Below are 27,393 nucleotides of genomic sequence, written 5' to 3'. Positions count from 1 at the left end.
TTTGACAACTCCCTCCCACATAGTCATGTTGAGGGAGTCCCCAAACATCCCCCAAGAGCAAAAACGGTTTTATTTTTTTTTCGGCAATTTCGCGGGGTACGCTTACCGTACACTTACCGTACGCTTACCGTAAGCTTACCGTACGCTTACGGTAAAAAAATAAAAATAAAAAAAACACTATCCACACTTACCCCACCCCCTGTGCTTTTGGTGGCCGCAGGCCACCAAATGTGCAGGGCTTATTAATAGAGAAAAAAAACGTAATTTTGGCAACATGAAATTATAAAATCGAAATAAAAAAAACACTATCCACATTGACCTCACCCCCTGTGCTTTTGGTGGCCGAAGGCCACCAAATGTACAGGGCTTATTAAAGTTGATAAAAACCGTGCACGGAACGAACTGCGTTAAGTGGGCGCGCACGCCACAAATGGCGTAAAGTAACTTAGCATTTAAAAAAACGTACAAATTCACTGAAAAAACCATAGGTTTCACACACGTTATAGTTAGGAAATAGCATTTAAAAAACCTTGCTAATTCACTGAAAAAACCATAGGTTTCACACATGTTATAGTTAGCTGGACATTTTACTGATAAAAAACCAATGAAATTCCCCCGTTATAGTTACTGTAGGCAACTATAACTCACGCGACCGTAATCCTCTGCTGATGACATATGTGTCTTTATGAAAAAAAAATATTTGTAATATATGTATAGCTAAAATTTAATGGAAGAAGATATGGGCAAATAAGTGTCTAAATACAGTATTAGCATCAGCAGAGGATTGCGGTCGCGTGAGTTATAGTTGCCTACAGTAACTATAACGGGGGAATTTCATTGGTTTTTTATCAGTAAAATGTCCAGCTAACTATAACATGTGTGAAACCTATGGTTTTTTCAGTGAATATATATATATATATATATATATATATATATATATATATATATATATATAAAGATACCAATTTATTTTCCTAATTGTTCTCGGATTTATTCTCGAGTGTGTCTCATTTATTGTCTTGGTCTGCGAGACAAATGCTTAGTACTACCTTCTGATAGGCCTAACACTGCTTGCCCACACTACCTTAAAAAGAGCATTATAATTATCTGCTTTTACCTCTGCACACCTATTGGCAAATCCACTGGACTCTGCACGGTGCACTTCATTTTAGTACACTATATAGAGAGCCAGCGTCTTACAGGAACCTCGTACTTCTCTCGGGCATAGATATAAGATAAGGGAAGGGAGTCTGTATCACCACCTCCACCAAGTAGAAGGTCCCAAATCCGTTGCAGATGTGCCTTTACTCCTTGAGTGGCGAGTTTGATGGAAGTAGGACCTGATTCATCAAGACTGACATCTTACGCCATATTAGGCAGAAAACAATGCTAGAATACTTTCATGCAACCACACTGAGGGGATGAATTGATCTAAATGGGTGAGTTATGTAAGAAACAAACCACTCTATAAAGAGACTCACACACAACAAGCATTTCAGGGACTTAGACATTTCTATTCCATGCAGCCACAGCTCAGTTACCCTGCGACCTAGGTGCAACACCAAACAACGGCCGTTAAGAATGGCATAAGTGTGTAGCCGGGTTACATAGAAAGGTCGTGTAGCCACATAAGCAAAGCACTTTTTAAGAGCAACTGACCTTTTAACCCTTTTGATAATTCAATTATATGACTTTTGCTATGCACTGGTTATATGAGCTAACCATTTTAAACCTTACTTTTGTTAGCGGTCAGCCTATTTAGCAATGTAATGTATATAAACTAATTTCTGATTGTATTTATCTTTTCCACAGCACTTTAACCCTCTTGATATTTCTATTATGAAATTGCTTTTATTACGTACTGGTTATATGAGCAAATCCTTTATAACCTTATTCTTGTAAGCTCTCAGCCTTTTTAAAATGTAATGTATATTTCTGACTTGATTGATCTTTTTTAAAGCACTTGGTGCAAAGGTTTTTACTAACAGTGCACATAATAAAATAAAAAAATCTTAAATAAATCTGAGACTCACACAACAGCGGACACTGCATATTACATGAATGCACAGATGTAATGATGAGGAAGTGGAAAAGTGAATTCAACTAGACACCGCCCATTACATACAGACGTGAAGGCAGGACAGATTACAGCAAAATTAATGACGTTCTAATTTCAGTGCTATTTCGAAACCATATTAAAGTACACAAAAAATGATGGGTGGAATGCTTGAATTAATCTCAGCAACTGGAAATTACTTGGGCCGCTACCCAACCATCGTTATTTTGCACACCATGCCACCTCAGTTTTGACCCAGCTACATCCAAATGAATCTTGACCCTGCTCCAATGGGAACAGTCCAGCATGAACTGTCAAGCCAAGTCCTCCCTAAATAGGAACACAAGCAACCAAAGACTGGTTCCGCCTTAGTTATGGGCTGGTCAGTCGGGTATAGATTGGTTCCAGTAACACAGTGTGCATGGGAAACTGAGGTGGAACGGTGTGCAAAATAACGATAGACTTGGATGCGGCCCGAGTAATTACCAGTGGCTGAGATTAATTGAAGCATTCCATCCATCACTTTTTTGTACACTTTAGTATTTTGAAACCATAGCCAGGGTAGTCGGACATTTCGGGACGATTGTGTGAAAGGACTTATAAATTAATGAACCAAAGCTGTAGAGCTTTGGTAAAGGAATCACAGGGTGAGCTATACACTTATCAATCGAAACAATCCATGCCACAGTAATCAAACATATTAATGAGACAATGAGTTCAGCAATTGCTTGGGAAAGTGTGGAGTTTAGAAATGGCAGCTTTTCATCCACTTTGTAAAAAAGTATCGCTAAAATTTGATCAAGCGACACAAGGGTTGCAACACGGCTATTTGTTGATGTTTTGAGATTCTGGAGGGGCTCAAAGCTGATACTTCAATACAATTTTTTTTTTAATTCCCTGATATGCTGTTTTTAACGTGTTTCCTGCAACTGTTTATTTTAATAATCATTTAGGGATAGTTATTATAGCATGGAAATGCAGGTCATGTGATTTCTTCTTGTATGTAGCTGTTTTAGGTTGACGAGGGGGTAAAATAGGCTTTGGTTAAAGTCCCCAGCTTTTTTCCCAACTAGCCTTAACATAAATTACCGTCACGTGACAACCATAACCACATACTTAACCAGCATCGCGGCTTCTCACCTGCAAGTCACTGCTATCAGATGTATTAGTATAGAGACTTCCATGGAAGCAAACCAAGCCTATAATACCGAGATGGTATTAGGGTATCACAAATTAACCCAGAACTGGAAACAATATCCGTGATAAGGTCGTTATTAATATGCAATTGCATTTGGAGACACTTGACTCTCTCTTTAAGCGGTTTCCCCCTCCAACTGCGCAATTTTAACAGAACATAATGTCACGTTGACATTTTAAAAAAAAACTACAGTTTTCTCAAATAAAAATGCCAATGAGGGGGGTAAACTCACCAGGTAACGCATGGTGGTAGCCTATAAACCGCAAAGAGCAAACATAATCCCGAAATTTGGAATAATATCACGCGGGGCAAGCTAAACAGGTGCCTGCCTATGTTGAGGCGGAATTCGATATGTGCAACTATGTAATGTATACTGTTGTCAACTGTTACAGAAATTCAGCAATCATTTCTATTCAAATAAATCGTCAGTCTCACGAAAATACAAATATTTTTCTAAGTGTAATTAAAAAATATATATATGTCTGAAAAGACATACATCCTTGTTAATCCTTGTTAAAATGAGCTGCCTTCGAGTACTCTTCCTCATTCTTGCCTCTGTTTTAAGGCGAAAAGGAAGAAAAAGTGATTTCAAGATGAACGGACTCCTACTTAGGCTCTTTTTTAAAACCAATAAAACATAGTAAGATCTTGCGGCCGCTTTAAACAAGTGACTGTATATATAAGTAGCACACCTGTGAGACGCAAGAGGAGCTACAAAAATGCAACGAAATAATACCAGCAATGAACCATCAGCTTTGAATAGATTACATTAAGGAATACTTGGGGATTTGTACAGAAAATACTAAAAAAAACAACTGAAAGCTGGAATTCTACAAAGTACGATCTAAAAACTTACAAAGTGGCAGCAACGTTTAACTGCTGCAGTGAAACTGCCCTCTATAATGACAGATCCTTTTTTCTCCAAGATGGCCCAGGGTCTTCTTGCAACCAGCTCAAAGCTTTCTCAGTGCGCGATCTCTGTGTATTACCTTAAAGCTTATCTATATATCGCGTCGGCCGTCAATAATGAAAAGCGTTTCCACTTTTGTGGTCTGAAGTAGCCGGCCTTTGAAGAGGGCCAGGGAAAAATCGCGGATTTGCAGGGGTCAGGTTGTGCTGTACCTCGCGTAAGCACCGTCATTAAGCTCAAAACTTCAATGCTTCAAGTGTAGAACGCAATATACAACCCTCAGACTTCCAATAAAGAACTAAATAGTACTGCCATTTTCAACAAATGTGGATAAAGAGTAGGGAAGTCACAGGACGCCATGCTGCGATAGTTGTGAGATTTAATGTAATTCTGTCCAGATTGAGGAAATTAGTAACATTGAATCTACTGGGTACGGTAAATTGTGTAACCGGCGGCATGGCGCCTACTCGGGTACAGCACGTATATCTGTTAGCGCTCTAGTGCTTTATCGGAATGCTGCGTTGCAACCACGCCCACTTGAGGGAATCCCTCGTTATTGTGACAACTTCCGTTACCGCTTTGTTTCCATGGTTACAGGAGACGCGTGAAACTTTTAGAACGAATAAACGAAAACCGGTAAGTTTAAACGGCGAAGGAGTAATTGTCTACAAAGGGGGAGGCGTACTGTACATCTGAGTAGACGACGATTTTTTGAGGCGACCACGTCAGGTTGACACCCATGACGAGAAATTTCAAATTGTATTTTTTTTTTCAATTTAGTGCATTGTAGCTTTGTGGGATTTATGTTCTTTCTTTAAACAAGTTTGCTGCCTGGTGATCACACACAACCAAAAAGGTTGATACTGTATGAAGGTACTTCTAGGAAACTGCGAGAGGTAAGGAGGCGAGGCGGACCTGTTGTGTTAATACAGTTTCAGGGTCTATTGCTGCTCTTCTCAGGGTATACCCGTTGTGCCTTGCTTTCTTTAAGCATTTAATTGTAATTGCATTTATATAGCGCTTACTACCCCTGACGAGGCGTCGAAGCGCTTTTTCGGCGAGTAGCACGCTACTCCGGAACCCATAAAGGATTAGTGTTGAGTTAGTATAGTGAAATAGTGAAATATGAAAGTAATTTGAGTGGTGGATAGGTTAGTCAGTTTTTTTTAAATTCAGCAGGATAGCAGAGGGATAGAAGAGGGAAAAAAAAGTTTGCATTTATATAGTGCTTCTTACCCCTAATGGGGTGTTGAAGCACGTTCTTGGTGAGTAGCACGCTACTCCAGAACCCATAAGGATTAGTGGTGAATTAGTATAGTGAAATATGAAAGTAATTTGAGTGGTAGATATTAATCAGTTATTTGGTTTGAGAGGATAGCGGAGGGGTAGAAGAGGAAAAGGTTTGCATTTATATAGCGCTTGTTACCCCTGATGGGGTGTTGAAGCGCTTTTTTTTGGGGTAGTGGCACGCTACTCCGGAATCCATTAAAGGATTTGTGTTGAATTGGTATGGTAAAATATGAAAGTAATTTGAGTGGTGGATGTCAGTCAGTTATTTTAATTGAGAAGCTCTCTATGTTTGTTACGTTCCACGTAGAGCAGGATTTATGCAGTGGATATTTTAAAGAATAAATAAAGGTTTTTAAAGTACTGCTTGCTCCTGTGTTTAACCAGCAGTTCATTAGTTTGAATCCTGGCTGGGTATACACCGCCATGTGTGCTTCCAATGTTAATACACTGACTATCATTTTACCAGGTACAAGAAACGCATTCATGGCTCAGAAATGGCAAAACGGCACACTAATGCAGGGTTGAACCAAAAGCAGGGCTGGAAAAAACGCTCTAACCAGCTCCGTTCCCCATGACTCCTCGCACAATTTCTCTTTCTTTCTTTCTTTCTTTCTTTCTTTCTTTCTTTCTTTCTTTCTTTCTTTCTTTCTTTCTTTCTTTCTTTCTTTCTTTCTTTCTTTCTTTCTTTCTTTCTTCTCCACACCATCCCTCCCTCTCCATCTCTCTCTTTTTTAAGCCTCCCAGAAGTGACAGTGGTACCAGGCATAGGCTTTCAAAAACCGGCCTCCAAGGGCTTCAGCCCACTTTCAGACTTTGACTCGCATTGACTGGCATTCCAACAAGGCGCCCGCATTCTTAATTACTCTTCAATGAGCCGACCACAATTTTTTTTCTATATCTTAGTTCCATATTTGCTTTATTTGTCGAAACACAGGAGTTAGGCAGCTATACCTAGACTCTAAACTCATGAGATTGCACCCTAAATCTCATTCTTTACCAGTGATTACATTGTTTAACTCATAGATATAATCACAGTATGAAGACTTGTTGTGACTAACAAAATCTATGAAAATAAATTGCATGTGCAGTAACAATCAATTGCATATTTCCAACCAGCTCAGTTTGATATATAGTTCAAAGTATATTGTTTTATATAGTTAACTTGATGAATTTGTGTCTACTCATGCTTCAACATATAAATATATATATTATAGACTCAGCAATTCAATGGATCTAAAGGAGACATCTAAGGATTTTTACGCGAAAATGGTGGCTTGGAAGGGTATGGGACTATTAACCATGGACGAGTATCAGTTTATCAGAAATGACCATCTAATCATCCCTAACATCTACTTCATCCAAAAAATCCATAAAAATGCCACCAAGCCCCCAGGCAGGCCAATTATATCGACCAAAGGCAGCCTACTAGAAAATGCTTCCAAATATATAGACTTCTTTCTTCAAGAATGGGTTCAAGGATTACCCTGCTACATAAGGGATACCAGTGATTTTATTTCTAAGATAAAGAATTTTAAATGGGACAGCAAATTCTATCTTTTAACTTTGAACGTGTCTTCCCTATACACTTGTATTAATCATAAGGACGGTCTATGTGCTACTGAATTTTATCTGAACAAGAACAAGGCTACCTTACCCCAGCACAATATTATGTTATTAAGCATGATCAGCTTCTGCTTAAACAATAATATATTTTTGTTTGACAAAAGATTCTATAAGAAAATGCGAGGTGTCGCAATGGGAGCCAGCTTCTCCCCCAGCTATGCCTGTTTATTTATGGGCTGGTGGGAGGAGCTGGTTCTCAGGGACAGGCACAAAAAGTATATGGATGATCATGTCAAACTGTATCATAGATAGATTGATGATTTATTTATTGTTTGGGAGGGGTTCAAAGTGCAAGCCTTGAACTTTGTTTCAGAGAATAATGAGAATGGTGTCAACCTTAGTTTCACATAAACTATTAGCAATATCGGCATACACTTTTTAGAGGTGTTAATATATGCTAAGGGAAACATCGTTGAAACTAGGTTATACAGAAAGGACACTGCTGGCAATGCCGTACTGCATTTCTCTAGTTTCCACCCTCGACACCTAGTACGCAGCATTCCTTATGGGGAAATGCTACGTCTCAAAAGAATTTGTAGTAACCCAGAGGATCTAGCCACAGCCCAAAACAAAAGTAAGATGAGATTTTTATCTAGGGGGTACCCTGCTAATATCATACAAGAGGACATCAGCAAAACACATAATTTGGTAAAAAATGAACTACTAATCCCCAAAAAAGCCAGAATAGTGACTCATACAAAAAATGAAAACCACGATGAGTTGAGACTTATTATCTCCTATAATGCTCAAGAAAAATCCATAAAGAAGATCATACATAGAAACTGGGTCATTGTTAAAAATGACCCTGTAATAGGTCATGAGCTTCCAATGAAACCCAGTATTATGTACCAAAGAGCACCTTCTATGTATAACAGTCTAGTTTCCAGCAGTCCAGAATCATCCAATACCATCAATTGGATAACTGTTCCTATTGGATTTACTAAATGTAAGACATGTAAGGCATGTCAATATGGCACAAACAGAAACCGCTATTACACTGCATTTTGCGATAAGGAGGTCAAAATCAACAAACCCCTTCATTGCAAAACCGAATACGCAATATACCTGCTAGAATGTACATGCCAACTCAGGTATATAGGCAGCATGAAGCTACCGGTGAGCAAAAGAATTTTGCAACACATTAGGGCTATCAACAATTGTGACCCTACCTACCTTGTCGCCAGACATTTTCGAGAAGTCCACAAGAATGATTTAAAAGACTCCTCGTACTTTGTAATAGATGCTATACCTAAATCCAAAAGAGGAGGCGATAGGGATGACCAGCTTGGAAAACTTGAGACACGTTATATTCTTAATTTGGATAGCAAGTCACCAGGAGGGTTAAATAACACAGAAGATCTATACACCTGTTTGTAAATATGTCCTGCCCATCCCCAGACTTCGTGTATCCGTTTTTCACAAAATAATAAAATTGTATTATTTTTTTCGTTTTTTTAGATCAACATAATTCTATTTAACATTCTCAAGTCTTCCCATTTCTATTCTATTCTATATAAAAAAAAAATCTTGATCCAACTGAAACGCAATGTTGAAATAGAATAGTAATGTATGGGAAATACACTTATGACACACGTGAAGACTGCCAAAACACTCTAACCAGTTAATATCCTGTTTTTTTAATAAGCTATACCGAGTTGCACTTTATTGATTAGCACTTATGTTTTTATATTCATCTGTGATGAGTAGAAAGATGGGGGTATTTTGATACATTTTAGGTAGCACATAGCACTTTTTTTCAATAGAACAGATAATTCATTTATTCTAATTGAATCTAGGATACACATATTGCATTTAAGCAAATAATGTATTCTGTCAAATCGGGGATTGATCTCAGAATTGTTTACATGTAAATACCTTTATATTATGTCTCTCAGAAAAATATGCAGTTTTTGTAGAAAATCTTTTACATTTTTGATAAGTATTTATTATTTTCTTATTAAGGTTGAATATATTAATTATTTATTCAATCAGGAATGTTTCTATAGGCTATTATTTACTAAAATTGTCAATTGTGACTGCTCGGTTTGATTATAAAGCATTTTAGATTAGTTTTTAACTAAGAGAGATTGTATTTATTGTCTTACTTTTCACTTCATTTATTATTGTGACAAAGCACAGGTTTTATGTAGGTGACAACTGCTCTGGCCGCCTTCTGGCGAGTCGACTACGGGGCCAACTCCAGGAGTCGAGGATCACTCGAATCTTGGATAACGGGGAAAACGATTAGACGGAGGATGCACAAATCGCGGATTGCTTTTGGGAATAATATCAGACCCTTTATTCTGCACAAAATCTCCAATTAGACATGGTCCCTGCCTCCCGGCTCGGCCCCCTCCTTCTTGGCCTCATTGATCCTGACCAAGCAGGATTTATACCTCAACGGTAGTGTAGCGACAACACGAGAAGGATCTTACATATAATTGATAAAGCTCAGAGATACTCAGATGAACGAATGCTCTTGGCAATAGACGCCGAAAAAGCATTCAATAGGGTTCACTGGCCATCCTTGGGGGCCACCCTGACCCAGTTTGGTATCGGGGATCTCTTTCTATGAGGGATCCTTAGCAATTACTTCCACCCAACGGCTACCATTTGGGTCAACGGGCGATCTTCCACTTACTTTCCTGTCTCCAGGGGGGAGAAGACAGGGATGCCCTTTGTTGCCCCTGCTGTTCGCCCTATACATGGAAGAGTGCGCACCAGTCCGCAGATCAAGGGAGTCCAATTTAGACCAAGGGAGTCCAATTATAGTCCATACTATAGGGCTATATGCAGACAATGTCATAGCCTCTCTAGAGGAACCGTCCACCTCACTGCCGGCCCTTCTTGCCGAACTGGAGACGTTTGGCTTAGCATTGGGCTTCAAAGTAAGACAAACATAAATCACAAGCTCTCAATCTTACTCTTAACCCACAGACATTGTACGCTTTATGACTTACCTTGCCGCTATAATGGGCTGAGACATCTATTCTGTACTTAGGCCTTCAGTTATCATCTACCATTGCTGACACAGTCACCCAAAATTACCAAGCGCTAACTCAACGTATCAAAACCGACTTGCGGAAATGACGATCTCACCCCTCATCCCGGCTTGGAGGCATCTCAGCCATCAAAATGACTATCCTCCCCAAGATCTTGTTCCTTTTCCAAGAACTCCCGGCCCTCCCCCCGCCGGGGTTACTAAACTCTCTACAGCAGGAGATCAATACATTTGTATGGGCGGATAAGCGCCTCCGCAGGGACCTTAGCTATCGAACTCCCGAAGAGGGAGTGCTTGGGTTTCCAGATCTCCTCCGGTACTACCAGGCAACTCAACTGAGGGTCTTTGTGGAATGGTCCAGGGCTGAATCCAAGAAGAATTGACTATTTATGGACCGGGCACTGGTGGGTCAGGCACTATTGGGCATCCCATTTCTCCCTAAGCACACAGGACCTCAATCGCTTTTCATTTCCTCCATCACTAAGGCTTCCTTGACAGTGTGGGATAGCCTAGCGACACAAAGGAATCTCACCACTTGTCCCTCGCCACTCACTCCTATAGCTAACAACTCAGAGTTTCAGCCAGGCTTTCAGGAGCCCTCATATCAGGTTTGGGAACAGAAGGATGCAGATCAGTCGGACACATATCTGATCTGGGGGGCCCACTCCCTTTCGAAGCACTCCGCACAGACTTTGCGCTCCCTGAAATGGAGCGCTGGCACTATACCCAGGTACGCCATTGGTTGATGCAACCCTCTATTCGTCCTGGGGCAGAGCAACAACTCACCCCTTCCAACACTGGCTCCTGTCGAGAACGACCGACAAACGACTGGTTTCGGACCTTTACCGTCTGATAATTCACCCATTGGAGATTCCCAATCCCCAGTGCCAACTCCGCTGGGAGGCAGAAATTGGCAGGGAACTCACGACCAAAGAATGGGGAGACCTTTATTACAGGGAAAGGCATACTGCGCATAACATGGCCTGCATTGAGCCAACCATGAAGATCGCAACCTATTACCACTACACACCCTGCAGGATATACAAATATAACCAGTCCACTTCTCCGGATTGCTTGTGACAGTGTGGCTCTCCAGGCACATTACTACACATACTTTGGGATTGTCCGAAAATTAGGCCCTATTGGTAACAGGTGCTCAAGAATATAGATAAACACTTAGACACAGACCTCCCCAGATTCCCAGTCTATGTAATCTTAGGCTTGCCGAATCCCCTCACCTTTCCCCTTAGGTCTCGCGAGGTAAAAAAATTGGTGTGGCACTATGTGCGGCACTACAAAATGTCCTTTCACACTGGGGTACTGCAAATCTACCGACACGTGGGATGGTTGCACTGGCTGTGGTGCATAGTGGGGATGGAACGCATCAGTTTGTCTATAGCTAATCCGGGTCTGGCATTCTCCACACTATGGGCGCCACTCTTGTAGTTGTTAACAGCCGAATTCCGGAGCTTACTTGCCCCAAAAACCTTCACTTATTATGCCCATCAGAGGCTGCAAAATCCCATGGCACTGAACAACAATAGCGATAGACCGTGGCAGACGCTCTGTACATTGGTAGCCTTTCTCCTTCTTCATTAGTCACCAGGTCCGAGGGAAGGAGGGGGGGGTTGGGGAGGTTTTTTTCTTTTACTGAGGTATATTATTCTTCCTGCGCAGGACCCCCCTGTGTAATTGGGTCCCATTATGCATCCTCAAATATGCTGTTTTGTAGTGTAGTCCCATAAGTACCCTGTCATGCAGGACCTACGGATAACATATACTGTGGGTCTGGTGGCAGACAAACTCCGTACACCCCCACCGCATAGGTTAGCCTATGGTTTGCATTCGCTAGCTCGCAGTGCCCCTAGACTCTCCTGCTATCAAAGAGATTAGTTTTTGGCAACCTCAGAGCACAATAACCTCAGACTCGTGGAAACAATATATTACTTTTCACCCAGTCACTCGTACTTGATTGTTTTGCTCTCGGAGAGATACACAGAAGAAACAGTCGGGCGTTTTCACAATAAGAGTTTATTGTACATTTGTAAAATATATGCACCGCTATAACTGCAATACAGTAGCAGAGAAATAGAACCAGCAGTACGTGAATAAAAAGAAATAGTATTGTTCAACCATTGTGTAATAGTCATGAACAGATACATGAATATAGAATACATTTATAAAACAAAGTGCGTACTCCAAAGATGCCTGACTAGATGTACCTAAGTGTACCTAGTGTGTGAGTAGGTGCTATTGAGCCTAAGCCTAAGAGTCAAGAATGCCACTAGGCGTTTAGTTGAACCCCATTACCTGAATAGTGAAAGTGTGGGACTTTGTCCTGGACATGAGCTGAACACCCCGCAAGGGATTGTCAGACCACTGTCAGCTTGAGCGATGGCATGCCGGAGCTGCAGCGTCTCTGGTCAGTGTGTCGGCCTCGAAGTCTCGGGTTCCTCCTGCCTTCTGATAGCAAGAGGTGCTGTATTTATACAGTCTATGTACGTGTGTTACCCATTGTTCAGTATGAAGATGACGTTGGGGATTAAACCTTGTGTGTCGATGGGGGAGGTGAAGTGTACCTCCTGGAGAGAGTACTCATCAATTATTCATATGCGCTAAGGATGACGTCTTAGCAATATCGATTGGGAAAAACCCACTCTCTGCAAGGAACTAGGTGAAAGGTTTAGTCCATAAAAGGCTACAGTCCTTATAAGGGGTTATGTCTATACAAGGCATTCTGTCCTTATTTGGAGTTATGTCCTTAAAAGGCTCGGTCATATGAAATAACGGGCGCTGATGTAGGGAAAGTGTACGATGTCACGCTGTCAAACTGAGTATTTGCACCCAGTTCAAGTTTATTCTTTATTGTTATTAGTTAATAAAAACCATCACAATACAGTTAAATACATATAAAAAAATCCACTTTAAAAAAAAAAAAACAACAATTTTCTTAAAAACATTGATTGGTGCAACACAGAAGAATATCTTGGATTTGTTAAAATAGAAAGTTATAAAATTCATTCAGTTCATAATTGTAGGTAAACTTCATAATTTTGTTAATGTGGCGTGTGCGTCTGTAGAAAAAGAAAATTCCACAGTTCTAGATATCGACATCCTGCTATTGGTTTTATCATCATATCAATATCTTATAGTCTTACATCTGGACAAGATCCTTGTGCTGTTGTATACTACTTACAGTTCTATTTTACTACTTTGTCATGAGATTGTAAAAGCTTCAGAAGTTTACAATTTAACTGAGGATCTGTGGAGTCCAGACTTCTCATGATGGCTGTTCTACACGTTCAAATCCCTTGCTCATTAACTAAGCGCTTTAAAAGTGCTCGACGCGCGTTGTTCAATTTGGGACATATACAGACCAAATGCACAAAGTCTTCATCAGGGACATCCCATAATCTGCACATTTTTGATCCTTTATATCGCCAGGCTGGTTTGTCTGACAGAGATGGTAGATCACCTAGGCGCATAGCCAATAGTTTTTTCTTAAAATACACCGGATAAGTTAGATGTAGGTAAGTTGCCGGTTGCAATGTGACATACGTTTGAATTGTCATCCATGCATGGGCTCGCCGCGAAAATATACTTTTATCATCAACCAGTGAATTAATTTTTGCTGCTTTATTCATGGTTTGGCAAAATGTAGAATGCGACAAATTCAAGTCCTGCAAGTCACCCGCATTGGTTAGTTGCAAGGCTGAAAACAGATATTTATTGTAACTTGAATTCTCATCATTGGTCACAGCTTCCCATAACGCGCTAATTAGAGGGCTAGACTGATTATTTCGTATTTTATGCATGGATTTAATGAACTGAAACCTTCTTGCTATGTTTTGCTGTGTAACTCCGAACTCCAAACGAATTTGGGCGGGGGAAGCATTAAAGTGCAAACGAAAAACCTGTTTGTATGTTTTGATTTGAAGTCTGTCCAACATTTTGGCATCCCTACCATGCATCACCATACTTGCATAGGTTAGAGAAGGAAGCAATTTTCCTTTAATAACAGAGAGAAGTGGTTGGTAGGAGGGACCATCTAGTTTTTTTGCAAGCAAGCAAGTGTACAATGTTCCCTGGACCTATAGTAGGTTACCGATATGAAATATAACACCCACTCCACCTTATACTTAACAATAGTAATACACGTTTCTTGAAACACACGGGTATAACAGTGTTAGTGCATATAATTATCAAGCAGTCATTTAAAATGTTTCTAAAAATGTTAGAAGTCACTTAGAAACAGTTAAAAAAATGATGAAAAAAATTGTTCTCTGTTAATGTTTGCAAAATGATGTAAAATTCTGCCAATCACAGTTCTAAACGAGTTCGATCACATAAGTTGAACTACTGTAAGCGTTTATAGAAGGCCATGCTTCAAAAGTGTCAATTTGCAAAAGTAATTTTGAATATAAAACGGGAAGGAAAAAGTTCCATAGTTGTTCCCAGCACACGGCGAGCCAGATTCAGATTAGAAGTCCTGGCTGGGAGACATAACATTATCGCTGCCTGCTACAGCAGGGGACAAACATTGAAGTACCTCGCACAGCACGTCAAGTGTGCATAGTTGTAGCTCCTCCGTTCCAGTAGCTGGTGTGTACGCTTCCGTTACCGGATTTGAAACCTCTGTGTCAATGCTGTAGCTGAAATTTAATTCAGTCGTGAAAGGCACCTGTGGCTCCTCAAGGAAAGCATGTGTCAAGATGGGAATACGCTGGGGACAACGTCGAGCATGGGACCACACGGCTCCAGTCTGGAGTCTAAGTCTGCTGGCGTCTCCGTCAGAGGGGTCAGACAGATGTCCAACTCGCATTCGCTTCTGCAAAACAGGCATCGGAAGGCAGGTACGATGCAGTCCTCAAAGACTGGTCTGATGAATAAGAACCAAGAAGCACTTAGTTCCCTTAGGAGAGGTACACCGAGATGCTGTATCATGCGCTCACGGTAATATCTTTCCAGGAGAGCTTTTGCAATCTCTCTGGTGGTTGGTCCGTCCATTGCGCAGCTGGTAGACGATAAACTGGATTCCAGCTACAGCGAGCAGGATCAGAGGTAGACCCCCGAAAATGCTTCCAAACACGGAGTGTACGAAGTTAGGGATAACTCCGAGGATAGTCTGGAATGTGCTAAGGAATCCGAACCCTATGGTCTTAAATAGGTGAATAATGCCACTCGTATCAGACATGTTAAAGATACAACCCACCATTTCCACGAAGTGTAGGGGGCAATTGGTTCAAATTAGCGCATGTATCTCATTCGAGTTCCTTGCAACCTGAAGTTCAAAGGTTTCTCGAGCGGAGGTCAGCGGCACGGTTTGCTGTAAAAGCATGGCTTTCATTCTTCTCAAAGTATCAAACTGCATCAACGAAACATTCAGTGAAGGCCATACCAGCGCCTCCCTGGCTGTATTTGTCGGAGGGAACAATACTTGCATACAGCAAGTAACCCTGGTGTTCACTGTGACCAGATATGCAATGCCTGGAAGCATGCCACAACAACCTTGATCGTTCAGCATCAAGTAACTCCCATTTGAAAGTAACTTGAACACTGGCGTTATCACAGCAGCTGGTGTTCCTTTCATGTGGCAAGACAAATTCTAAACTGAACCATTACAGGCTCCATGCAAAACAATATCTTGGCATATGAGAGAACCGCTTAAAGAGTTTTTGCAGTTGGTACCACTAAGAAATACTTCTCGATCCCCACTCCGGCATCGGAACTTATATGGTAAATCTCAGGATTTCTTAATGTATTCTTTACCCAGCTTTTCATATGTGCCTGCCTGCCTCTGTTCAAGGCAATAGTGAAACTGGAATGTAGTGACTGGGAGAGTTATTTGACCATGGATAAGCCACTCAGTTGATGGTAATTCAGTTACTGTAAATGGAAGCCTGCCCAGTTTTTCAATGTGCAGCATTGTATATTTAGCTCCCCTTTGTGCCATTTCTATCTGTGTATCAGTTAGATTATATTCTGAAAACAGAGACGTACTGTTTATAAAACGCCAAGGCACAAGGCCTGCACGCAAGGATTGTAGCGCCCAGCTCAATAAAATAATAAAACGTAACTGAGATTGGCCATCTTGTAATATGGCTAAATCCTGTTCCAGTATGTCAATAGCAGAAGATACAATGTTGCCCAATGAATATACCCTGGAGGTCAAAGTTGCTAACCCATTATCCACCACAGAAAAAGCTTTTTCTAAGTTAATACGGTCTATTTCCTGTATTCTCTCTGCGGCTTCTTGTTGGGAAATCTTCCTGATTCCATTATAGGCAGCATAAATGCCTGCATATATGAAACGTTTTGGACGTTGTTTCCTAGGTCCTAGTAAAAAGTCCCTAAGATCCATGTCTTGTGTGAGTAAAGATAAGTGTTGTTTCACTTCTGCAAGTGTTGAGGTCTTTAGCCATTGCAGGCATAACTTCCCAACACTATACAATGTCACTACCCCTGGATGATCTCTCTGCACATAACGTGGGTCTGGCCTATGTATATTGAGTCCCTCGGTGATGTGCAGGAACCTATTATGACATGTGTTTGTGTCTAAGGGCCAAACCAACCACTCCTTCCAGTTGGGATCTGTTCTATTGTACTTCAGTATGTCATCAAGTATTGCCCCTTCCATTTCAGAAGAATTCTGCCCACCATTGTGTGGTTTTGGAGACTTTGGAGTGTTCAATTCCTTCATCTTGGCTATTCCTAGACAGGATGTTTGTTGTACAGTGTCATTTAAAAAGATTATCTGCTGTGGAATGAGGCAAGCTCTAACTAGTGCCTCTGTACCCTTGACTTGCCAGTCCTTTGAACCCCAAATCGATTTTGTGTCAATTTCGTCTTGCCATAGATCGAAACCCTGTTCAGACAATTGGGCCAAAAAGGAAGCAGAGTAAATCTGTTCAATGTTTGTTAGCATAATTTTCAGTGCTGATTCTGGTGCAACCTTATAATAAAATCAGGCTGGATCTGTGATGTTAAACCCTGAAAAGTATGCACATTTTTGTTCAAATGTTTGTGAGCTACTCTTCGGTGGTGTGGGGCAATGTTCCCACTGTTGGTACTCAAATACATTCCTAGGTGAAATGGACTTGTGTAGGAAGTGATGGCCATAATGTTGATAGCAGTACAATTTATCATAATCTGATGAACCACCTAACATTTCATTGTTAGAAAATGCAGCAGTTTTCTCCAAATCAGATAACATGTTATTAACTGTTTCAGTGTCCCAATCATCAGAATATGTACTGGCGGTAATGAAATCAGTTAATGACATTTTAAATACATGATTCATTTTTAAAAGTTCTGTCGCTCCGAATATGTTCAAATCAACCTTGTCCCAAACTATACCATCCGGTATAGGAACAGCTGTGATGTTCACTGATGACAAGTCTCTTTGTTCACGATGTGACGACGTGTGTGGCTTCAGGATGACATTGACCTTTTGGGCTGTGGAATCTTTTTGAAGATAATGTCCATTAATAAGCATACTAAAAGTCAATACTAGACCTAGCCATAAAAGAAAAAACATTCTCCCAGAAATTACCCAGAGTTCAATCCAAGGTGATATCGGGTATGTCTTTTGAAGAAAGAGCAGAAAGTTCTTTACTTGTTGCTTGAATGGTGTTTTGGCTGGCGTCGTTTCTGGTTCGCTTGGATCCAGTGAAAACTTTTCAAAGTTCATGAAATAGCCAGAAGCTGTTCGATCAATTGTTGGAATTGCATCAGGATTAGTTGAAATGTCATTTTCCTCTCGATGAGGCAAGTTGATGTAGATGTCTGTATGTGGTCGAATTGCAACTTGTGAATTATTTTGATTTTGAATATTTGCTTTAAGTGGAATAAGTTCCATAGCGGTGTTGCTTAGCCTTTCATTCCTTACAGGTGGTTCTTCAAACGTGATGAGTCTCTCTGTTTGAACTTCTTGGATTGTAGCTAGAGGACGACGTCTGCTACATCGGAGTCCACTAGGCCTATTGTTCAGTATTGGCCACATAGTGTGGTTGGATTAGGTCAATTGAGGTAAATCGTTTCTCCTTTTTTCAAGCAAGAGGCGGGAGTAACACAGTTCTTATTCCGTGTACTGAAAGGACTGCTGCAGGTTTTCTGTAAGAAGGTCCAAATTCCTTTTTATCCGCAATCTTCTCTCTGACCAGATCCACGACTTTTGGGACCCAGACAGGTCTTGCCGTGACTACCTTGACTTCCTCAGTGGCGGTCTGCTTTAGATGGAGATTGGTTTGTTTTGTTCTGGATTATTTCAGATCCTGTAAAACAGCCTAACGATCATGGATGACAAATGGGTTTTCATCCGCCACTGCACCCTCACAATCAATATCAGGTACCCACATTCGTGTCCCAAAGAGGACCTCATATGGAGTGACTCCCCCTAGTGAGCTTCTTGGCTGGTTATTTAATGCCCGCTGAACCCCTTACAGGTCTGTGACCCAACTACCGCCCTTGCCTAATACCCTTGCTGTTAGAGATTGCTTTAAGTCCCGTTTTTTCTCTCAACAACAGAATTTCCCTCAGGATGATACGGAGATGAGAACCGCAATGCAACGCCCATTCCTTCCATGGCCTATTTGTAAGCCCGAGAGCTAAATGCAGGTCCGCAATCAGAGTGTAACGTGCTAACTGCGTATGTACCGATAAAGACTCGCAAATCTTTTGTAACAGTTTGAGCGTCAGCAGAACGCTGAGGCCAAACCCATAGGAATCTCGAGCAGGAATCCACTGCAATCATGATGTACTTGTAGGCCCCGTCTGTTCGTAAGGGGCCGGAGTGGTCCAAGTACACACATGCGAGAGGTTTGTCTGACTTCAGTAATGGCGTCTGTGCTGGGCGTGAAATGGTGGAGCCTTTCATCTGCTGACAGATGTCGCATTTCAAGACATAGTCTTTAGTTTGCTTAGATGACCCTGGCCACCAATAGTGATGTTTCAGTAATGAAATGGTCGCTGTAACGCCTGTGTGCGCAGAGCCCAAACCCTCATGTGCAGCTAGCATTAAACCTTGCCTACGATCCATATTTGGTATTACCCTGTCCACCACTCCAGGAATTTGAGCAAATGGAATGTTTTATGCATCTAACTTGTAGGAGTATTTGAGTGGAAATTGTTTAGGTACTGCTGTGCTGCCTTTGCGTGATGCAATGACAGCTACCATTATTTCTCCGTCTATTCGTGTTTGTGAATGAGTCAGCGCAGACACGGAAGCTGAGCGAGCAGCTCCCTTTGCGGCTTCATCAGCCAATGAATTTCCTTCAACGTGAATGCCATCACGTTGATGACTCAGTGTATGGATCACGTGTATCCTTGGTAGTTCTGTTTTCAATTCCGTTACCTGTTCCCATAGCAGTTTATGCTTAATTGTGCCACCTTTTGCATCTTTAAACCCGTTCTGTTCCCAATGTTGTAAGTACTCATTGTACGACTGTACACAGTAAAAAGAATCACACACGATAAGTGTGGGGAATTCGTGATCCGTATTTTTCAGTGCAAGTATTAGTGCTTTTAATTCTGTCAACTGAGCTGTGCAGTCTCCTAGAGATTGCGTCTTTGTGCAGCTAGGATGGAATTTGCCACCATGCATGCCACCTTTAACGATTGCACACGCTGAAAAATATTGCTGCTTACTCCCTATGGCAGGTTGTGCAGATCCGTCAGTATAGATAATATAGTCATATTGATCAAGAGGCAAGATTTCATTTGGCACAGGATCTTCTTGTTCATATTGCAGGAATGCTTGAGTTTTTAAACTCTGATCAAATCTGTACTCAACATCTGTTGCAGTAAGAGAATTAGCCCATTGTATCTACCTCGGATGTAACGCTTTCACGTTTGGGATGCTGGCCTTTGTGACAGCTTCTAAAGCTGGTACTGGGGTTACGGCAGTGATTCGTTTCCCCTGAGCCAGTGCTCTTTTTCTAGCCACGGCAGTCTGAACTGCTGTCAAGATTTTTTCTGTTGAAGTGAAACGCATTTCTGCATTTGTGTACAGGTGTGATTTGTATGCAATTGGTACAGTTTCCCCCTCATTAAAGGTTAAATATGTGTACCCGCATTGACCCGCTATGATTCTGATCACTAAGTAATGTACGTTTACGCGTGTTTGGAAGTGTTTGGAAGCCATCATGTCTTCCTGGAGTGAGCGAAGAATATTGGTATGTTCTTGTGTCCAGTCCCTGGCTGAAAAGTCAGGTTTTATTAATTCATAGAAAGGTTTTACCCTTTGTGCGTAATCTAAAATGTATGTCCTGCCGCAATTTAGGAATCACAGTATTGATTGTAGATTTTGTAATGATTTTGGAGGTTGGAGCAGTGCACACTTCTCTAAAACGTTAGCTGCTAGACTTTTGCCTTCACTTGACAGCTCATATCCCAAAAATAGGACATTGAGGTGGGCTATTTTCGACTTTTTACAGTTGAACTTATAGCCCTCTGCGGCAAATCCCATAATAATGGTGCTTACCCTGGTCAAGTGTCTCATTAAGTCGCCGTCAGTCAGATAAATATTGTTGGACTTGGCCCTTCTTGCAGGGTCATCCCTAAACTTTTTGCCTTCCTCCTATATTTTTCCTGACCTGGTGTTGGCTGATTTATGACTCTGGGCACCTTACCACTGCTGATCAGTGCTAAGGTGCATATGCTCTCCCTATGGTAAAATGTATTATGTGAATTGACTTCCATGTTTGGCTTATTTGGTTTACTATCAGTTCCTAGTAGAGTGCACCAGGGGTGCCAAGGGCTTGTATATCCAAATGCTGCTAGTGGGCTTGCAGCACTGGTTGTGCCACCCACAGAAGCAGCCTTGTAAAATGTGTCTAAGGTCTGCCATTGCAGAACCTGCATGCAGTCTGGTACTGTCATGCTGACTGGGCAAGTGTCCCCACTTGCCAGTCCCTAAACCTTCCCTTACCTTCATATTAGTCACCCCTATGGTAGGCCCTAGGGCAGGGTGCATTGTAAGGATAAGGTAGGACATGCCCTGAGGTGTGTGGCATGTCCTAATAGTGAATTACAGCCATTTTCGTTTTTCACTATTGTAAGGCTACCTGCTCTCCATAGGCCAGAATGGGCTGCTAGATTATAACCCTCTATAATCCTAGCAGGCTCAGGAAGCATGGTAGAAATTCATGTTTAGTTTGCCTGAACTCAGAATAATAAAATACATCTTTTAGTAAAGGTTATTTTAATATCCTGGGTTTGCAAATGCTACTTTTAGAAAGTTAGCCTTTGCATGCCTAACCATTTCAGTCCGCCTCTGGAGGGGAGGGCTATCTTCTTTGTGTGTAGCTTGAGTGACAGGGCTGGGAAGTTCCAGGAGACAGGCTGGGGCTGCCAGGTGGTGAATAGAATGATTACACCAGGATGGGTGGGAGGAGTGCACCTTGACTCTGAATAGGGCAGTGCTCTGTCACCACAATGCTGGCTCCACCCCCTGGGGAGCGTCTGATGTCTCTGCCCTGCCTGCTGAAAGAAGAAGCCAGAGTCCCAACAACAAAGTGCTCCTCACTGAAAAGAACTGGACTGGGATTATGCAAAGGCCCCCCTGGCCTGTAAAGACAAAAGAAACTGAGTATAAATGTAGGAGCCCTGCTCCTAAGAAATCAGATCCTGATTGAACCACGAAGGAACTCTGCCTGACTTGAAGGACCTGGATGAAGCTGAAGGAGGAGTAACTTTCCCTGACCTGGGGGATTGGCCTGCAGTTGGTGCCTTGCTGAGAAAGGAGAGGAAAAGACTGAAAGAGACTTTGCACTTTGTTTTTCATCTATCTCCAAGGGCTTGGAAGAAGAGCTTGCCCCCTGAACTGAGTCCCAGGACCATTGGACACATCTGCCTTCAAAATTTGAGTTGCCTGGACGATCTGTGCTTGTTTCCCGCTGGATTTGGCCCCAGTACGCCTCGTACCCCATCCACCGCGAAGCCGTGTCTTTGCCACCCGGCACGTGCCTCTACGGTGATCCAAAAGCGTTAGTACGTGCCGTATCCCTCCCGGCTGCATTGCACCTAACCTTCCCCGCCGATTCGAGACGTACATCACTGGCTGCCGAACCCTGTACGCCGGACCCAAGCTCCATCGACCCGCAGGTATGGTCCGTACGCTGCTAACGTACTGCACCGTGCCGTACTCGGGGCCGAGAAGCCGCAGTACGCTGATCCTCCCTGTACGCTGTACGGCGCCGAGAAGTGTCGCCGCCGATCCGCACCGAAGGTACGGCCCGAATGCCGACGCCACGGACTCTGCAAGCTGATCCAGATCATCCGCACGTATCCCTGAAGGAACCCTACCAATGCCGCGTCCCGACGCCGCGACCGGACCCGACCGAGTACGCTGCCGAACTACGACCCGGACCCCTCAACTTGTCCCGCACTGTCCGTCGCGGACCCCACGAACTTAAGGTACTTTGTTCTGTTCGCACCGCAGTGTGCACGTTCCGGACCCCGGAGTCCGCACCGATTGTTTGACTCGTACTTTCTTTGTTTTTAATGCGGACGAGTCGTACACCCAGGTATGAACCGTACAAAGCCTGAAAAGAAGCAGAATTGAGTAAAAGAAGCCTATTTTTGCATTTTAAGCCTTTTTGCGAGAACATTGAACTTTAAAATAATACTGTGGTAATTTTAATCGTTATTCTGGTCTTGTGCTAAGCCTTATATAAAGAAACCTATTTTTGTTATAACCTTGACTGGTGTCCATTTGTGGTGAGTCATTGTATTACTGTATGTGTTCACAAATGCATAACCTATGACGCCCTGAGAATAGTCTTGACTGCTTGCGCCACACTACCTAAAGGGTGAGCAGGGGTTATTTGAAAGGTGGATCCCCTTACTCTGACTTAGAATTGAGAGTCCCTGCTTGTCGCAAGTGCATACCTGTGCCAACTAGAGACCCCCATTTCTAACAAATATCCACATAGGACAGCGCTTCTTCATCAAAATTTTGAAGTTACTCTGTTACTCTTGCTGAAAATACACATGGGCTATTTTTATACCCATGTGTTAAACTACATAATTCTCTCTGGGACCCCAACGCACTGACGGCGGTCAGATACCTGCTTTCAGGCGCTATATTTTGGCAGAAAAATCCATTTGAGATATCGTGTGGTCTTGTATTTTTTGCGCACAATGTTATTCATTAATGCGGCACTATGTGCATTTTGGACAGCAAATGTTTTTGTGCATGAGTTTAAATGTCTGTAATCTAAAACTAGACGATATGTGTTGTCAGGTTTAGAGACGGGAAACAAAGGATTGTTCATTGGATAGGTAAATTTTTCAATGACCCCCTGGTACTCAAGTTGATCTAAGATCTCCCAGACCTATTTTTTAGCTTCTTTCTTTATTGGGTATTGCCTCTGAGCAATAGGTGAAACTTTTAATGGGATCACATGGTAGGCTGAATTCTCATCCCACCCTGCTTGATTTTTGTACAGTGCTGGAGCTTGAGCTACTACCCACTCCTGTGCATAAGCATGTTTTAAGTGAACCGGTACAAAGTCGGAAAAAGCAGGAAAAACTATTTCTTCTCCCCTGGGGCACTCTATTACGAATGCAGGCGGCCAATCTTGTTCTGCTAATAGGATGTCATAACAAGATGATAAGTTCTTCCAAAAAAGTCTTTTTACTTTCCTGGGCTTGTCCCCCTCCAGTCGGAGTGTTACTTCATATAACTTATGTGGGACGCTCACCCTGGTGTCTGGTGTTTCCACCGTGATGTAATCATTCAACTCCGCTGTCACCAGAAATTCCTTCAGGTTCAGGCGAGCTATTGTTACTTCTGGCGCACTGTCTAGCATCGTCAGAGCCCATCCCCGTTCAGAAGTTGTGTCCTCAGAATTTTGGGCGTGTCTAATTTTCAGACCAGCAACTTTCTTTTTCTTAAATTGAGATTTTGAAGTTTGTTTCTCTTCTTTTTTTGGAAGTAAAGTCTGGAGTGCGCTGCTTATCTCTGGACTGTGTGTGCTCTTCTCTGTGTTCTGACTGTCCTTCTCTTTTGGAGCCTTTCTTCGAACCCTGAAAAGAACGAGAGGAACATGTATCAGTATCCTGGTACCTGTCAGGTTTCTTAATATTATCCCTATTCCTAAGGTTGTACCTCTTTTCAGAGGGCTCCCTTTGGGGAGACCTACCTAGGGTTTGAGATCTCTTGTCTTTAAAATTTTCTTTTTTATTATCCCACTTATTCTTTGAAGAATTTGGTGTCTGTTTAAAAGTGTCCTTTTCAGGACTGCCCTGTAGTTGAGGTTTTAAAGCTTTTCCCCTCAAACTATCTCTGCCTAATTCTGCATATGCAGTTACTGTTATTTTGGGTAGTTCATTTTCCTGTTCTAATGGGGTGAACACCCTTAGGCATTGGCAGATTGCCACTGATGCTGCTTCCCCTTTAATATTAGCTAGTATAATGGCTGATACCTGGTCGTAGTTATTTAATAACTTCATCCCTAAGTTTAGGGCAGGTTATGCTCCATAGTCGTTTTGTATTCGTCTTAATACACCTGGCATTACCGCTAGTGAAGGAATGCCATGTGTCCTGGTATATATGGCAGCAAAGACTGTACCCCAAGAGGTGCAATCCTCTAACTGTGGTGTTATCCCCAATGGCAAACAGATTGTTAACATTCTGTGTTTTTCAAATGGTGTTGTATTTGGAAATACTGCTTCTAACTGGGTTATTTTCTGAGCTACCCAGAAAGGAATTTGTTCACGTTTTGTGGGCACCTTGCCCATTACTGCATGTAATGTTTGTGGAGTAATTTTAGTCCCTGAGCTCTGTGTAAGAGCTGCTGTAGTTGTAATTACTGTGGATTGGACCGCAAGTGTCCTCAAGACAAAGTGTGTCATGTTTCTGTAGAGTTTTATCAACTCTGTGTTGAACAAGTAGTTCATCCTGTGGCATTGTGTCAATGTCTGGATTTGGTGCATAGGTCGCTAATATCGGCCATGTTGCTCCTGGAATCCCTAAAGGACCAAGCCTTGCTCTTGTTCTTATGTGGGATAGGGCGCCATTAAACCAGAAAATATGTTCCTGGAAAGTAAGCGGAATCTCAGTCTCCTCAAACGGAGTGTAGACCGCTGAAATTTCATCATGATTGTAATAATGAAAAGTTTTTGTTACAGCATTGGCTGCTGGGAATATAACCCATAAGTAGAATACCTCTGTTTTGAAATCTTCGTGTGCCTCTATTAAGAATATCACTACACCTCCTCTGGGTGGTAACCCATGTTTGAGTAGTTTAACTGTTAAAGTTTGTCTTACTTTGGGTGCAATTTCTATTGCATCTGCATCTTCCTCATTAGTCTCATTAAGTCCCTGGTTTACTGCGTCTAAATTTCCCTCTTCAACCATTGTGTTGTGAACACAGACCAACTGCCTAAGGAAGTTATTTAAAGGATTTATGCAAAAGGTTTTATGCACAATTTTTGGGGAATTTTTCCTTTCAAGCTTGATTAACCAACAGCCAATACATAGGATATCTCACCTACTCAGCTGTGGTGGAGTTTTTTCCCATTTACTCCAGACGTCTCTGGGTTTTGTAAGTAGGGTCTCTGAGAATAAGACCAAGCACGACTGAGTTACTCAGATTGTACTGTTGAGTAAGTGCGCCTTTATTATACCACGTTGGGTGCCATGTAGTGTAGTCCCATAAGTACCCTGTCATGCAGGACCTACGACGTTTACGGATAACATATACTGTGGGTTTGGTGGCAGACTAACTCTGTACACCTGAAAAAAGCACTCCCCAAAACATGGGGTGTGTCCCTCGGGCACAGATGTAGTCCTCTCGAGGAGGTTTCAAATGTTATTCAGTGAGTAAAGTTAAACTTTCATCGATTTTGAAAAAAGCTTTATTCGTCTTTTTTGATGGCGTTCAGTTCAAACACATCACGGTGAACATTGCTTAGGTTACACATTCCCAATGCATTTCGGCTTGAGCCTTCATCAGGGGTGATCTACAAATGGTAAAGAGGATGAATAAATGTAGGATACAACAATAGTGCGGCATTTATTTGCATATGATGTTAACGGTTAAAAGAACAAACTGAAAGGTGAAAGAAGAGGTAAAAAAAGGATAAGAAGAAGGTGGGTTAGTCGAAGCTGTCAGGCAATCGTTTACGGAGAGCTGTATCTCGTATGAATATGGCTTAGTTTCAATTAGGGTGTAAGCTTAATCTACAATAAAGTATCTGGTGTTTTTAGTGAGTATAGTTCCCTGAAGGTGTACCCAAGGGATGGTAAAAGGCTTCCGCAAGATATGCGAGTAGAAAATATAAGTGAAATCGTGTAAGGTGTTCTTACCGAGTGCCTAACGCCTCATCGTATCGTCCGTGTGGTCCGTGTGTGGATGTTCGCGTCTATACTCGTTTTTGAACGAGTTTAAATGTTGGGAGGAGAACGTAAAGAGCGTGTCACGTGTCTGCTAACAATGTGTATAGACATAGGACTAAGCTGTTGTGGATGTGAAAAAGGTGAAAATGGTGAAAGGACTAGAGTGCCCGTAACAGTGAATATGGATATAGGACTAAGGAATTGTGGAACGTAAAAGGGCTTCAGTTGTCTGAAGCAACCCGGTTGATCTCATTAGCGTATACTCCGTGAATAAAGATGTGTAAAAATGTATAAAGGAGAAAGTGACATAATCACAGGATGGTGATATATGTTGTTCAGAGGAACAATTGTGAGCAGAAGAGTCAGTAACAGGAGTTAGTTATAAGTTGGTCTGAATCAAAAGATGCATTGTACGATAACTGACAAAATTAATAAAGTTGATAAATCGATGGTTAACCATATTCAAAGATCATGTAGTAATACAGGTATAAAGGATGAGAGTTTATGTGAACATTCATAGATAACATGAGAATTCAGTACGATCATTTAAGCCATTCGGCTTCATCGAGTTCAAAAAATAAATCCAATGATTTTCTCTTTGCAACATAGAGTTGCGATTGTCTCTCCCTTCTTTTTTTGTTACTATTTCCAAGACACAAAATTTCAGTTGGCTAACATTGTGGCCAGCTTCCAGAAAATGTTGGGCAACAGATGATTTTGGTTGTTTGGTCCTGATGTTGGATTTGTGCTCATTGAGTCTTATTTTCATTTTTCTTTCGGTTTGTCCAACGTAAATTTTGCCGCAAGGGCATTTGAGCATGTAGATGACATTAGATGTATCACAGGTTGCCGTTGATTTCAATTTGATTTTGTGTCCTTTCATAGGGTGTGTAATGTAGTCACCCTTAATGATATTGTTACAGTTGTTACAATTTAAGCAAGGGATAGTTCCTTTGAATGGAAGTGTCATAAG

The 27,393-nt window shown here is 41.8% G+C and overlaps 2 protein-coding genes across 6 annotated transcripts in view; one reads left to right on the top strand and one right to left on the bottom strand.

Annotated features, from left to right (window-relative positions):
- The window catches only part of HSDL1 (hydroxysteroid dehydrogenase like 1), a 107,177-nt gene extending 102,764 nt beyond the window's left edge, over positions 1 to 4,413 (bottom strand). Inside the window, exon 1 of one of the 2 annotated variants that reach the window (XM_085638274.1) lies at positions 4,111 to 4,413. The gene's annotated coding sequence lies outside the window, so the exon portion shown is untranslated. The remainder of the gene's footprint in view (positions 1 to 4,110) is intronic. The other variant, XM_085638275.1, reaches the window with a different exon arrangement.
- Positions 4,414 to 4,611: 198 nt separating this feature from the next.
- LOC146776237 (dynein axonemal assembly factor 1-like) overlaps positions 4,612 to 27,393 on the top strand; it is a 668,903-nt gene continuing 646,121 nt past the window's right edge. For 2 of the 4 annotated variants that reach the window (XM_085638027.1, XM_085638025.1), the window contains exon 1: positions 4,612 to 4,800. The gene's annotated coding sequence lies outside the window, so the exon portion shown is untranslated. Of the gene's footprint in view, positions 4,801 to 4,967; positions 5,061 to 27,393 lie in introns of those variants that run through there. The other 2 variants (XM_085638028.1, XM_085638026.1) reach the window with 2 other exon arrangements.

This window comes from Triturus cristatus, chromosome 12 (genome assembly GCF_964204655.1).
Source record: "Triturus cristatus chromosome 12, aTriCri1.1, whole genome shotgun sequence".
In the NCBI taxonomy this organism is placed as follows: Eukaryota; Metazoa; Chordata; class Amphibia; order Caudata; family Salamandridae; genus Triturus; species Triturus cristatus.
The sequence above is the reverse complement of the archived record's forward strand: the minus strand, read 5'-3'. Positions and strand labels throughout refer to the sequence as shown.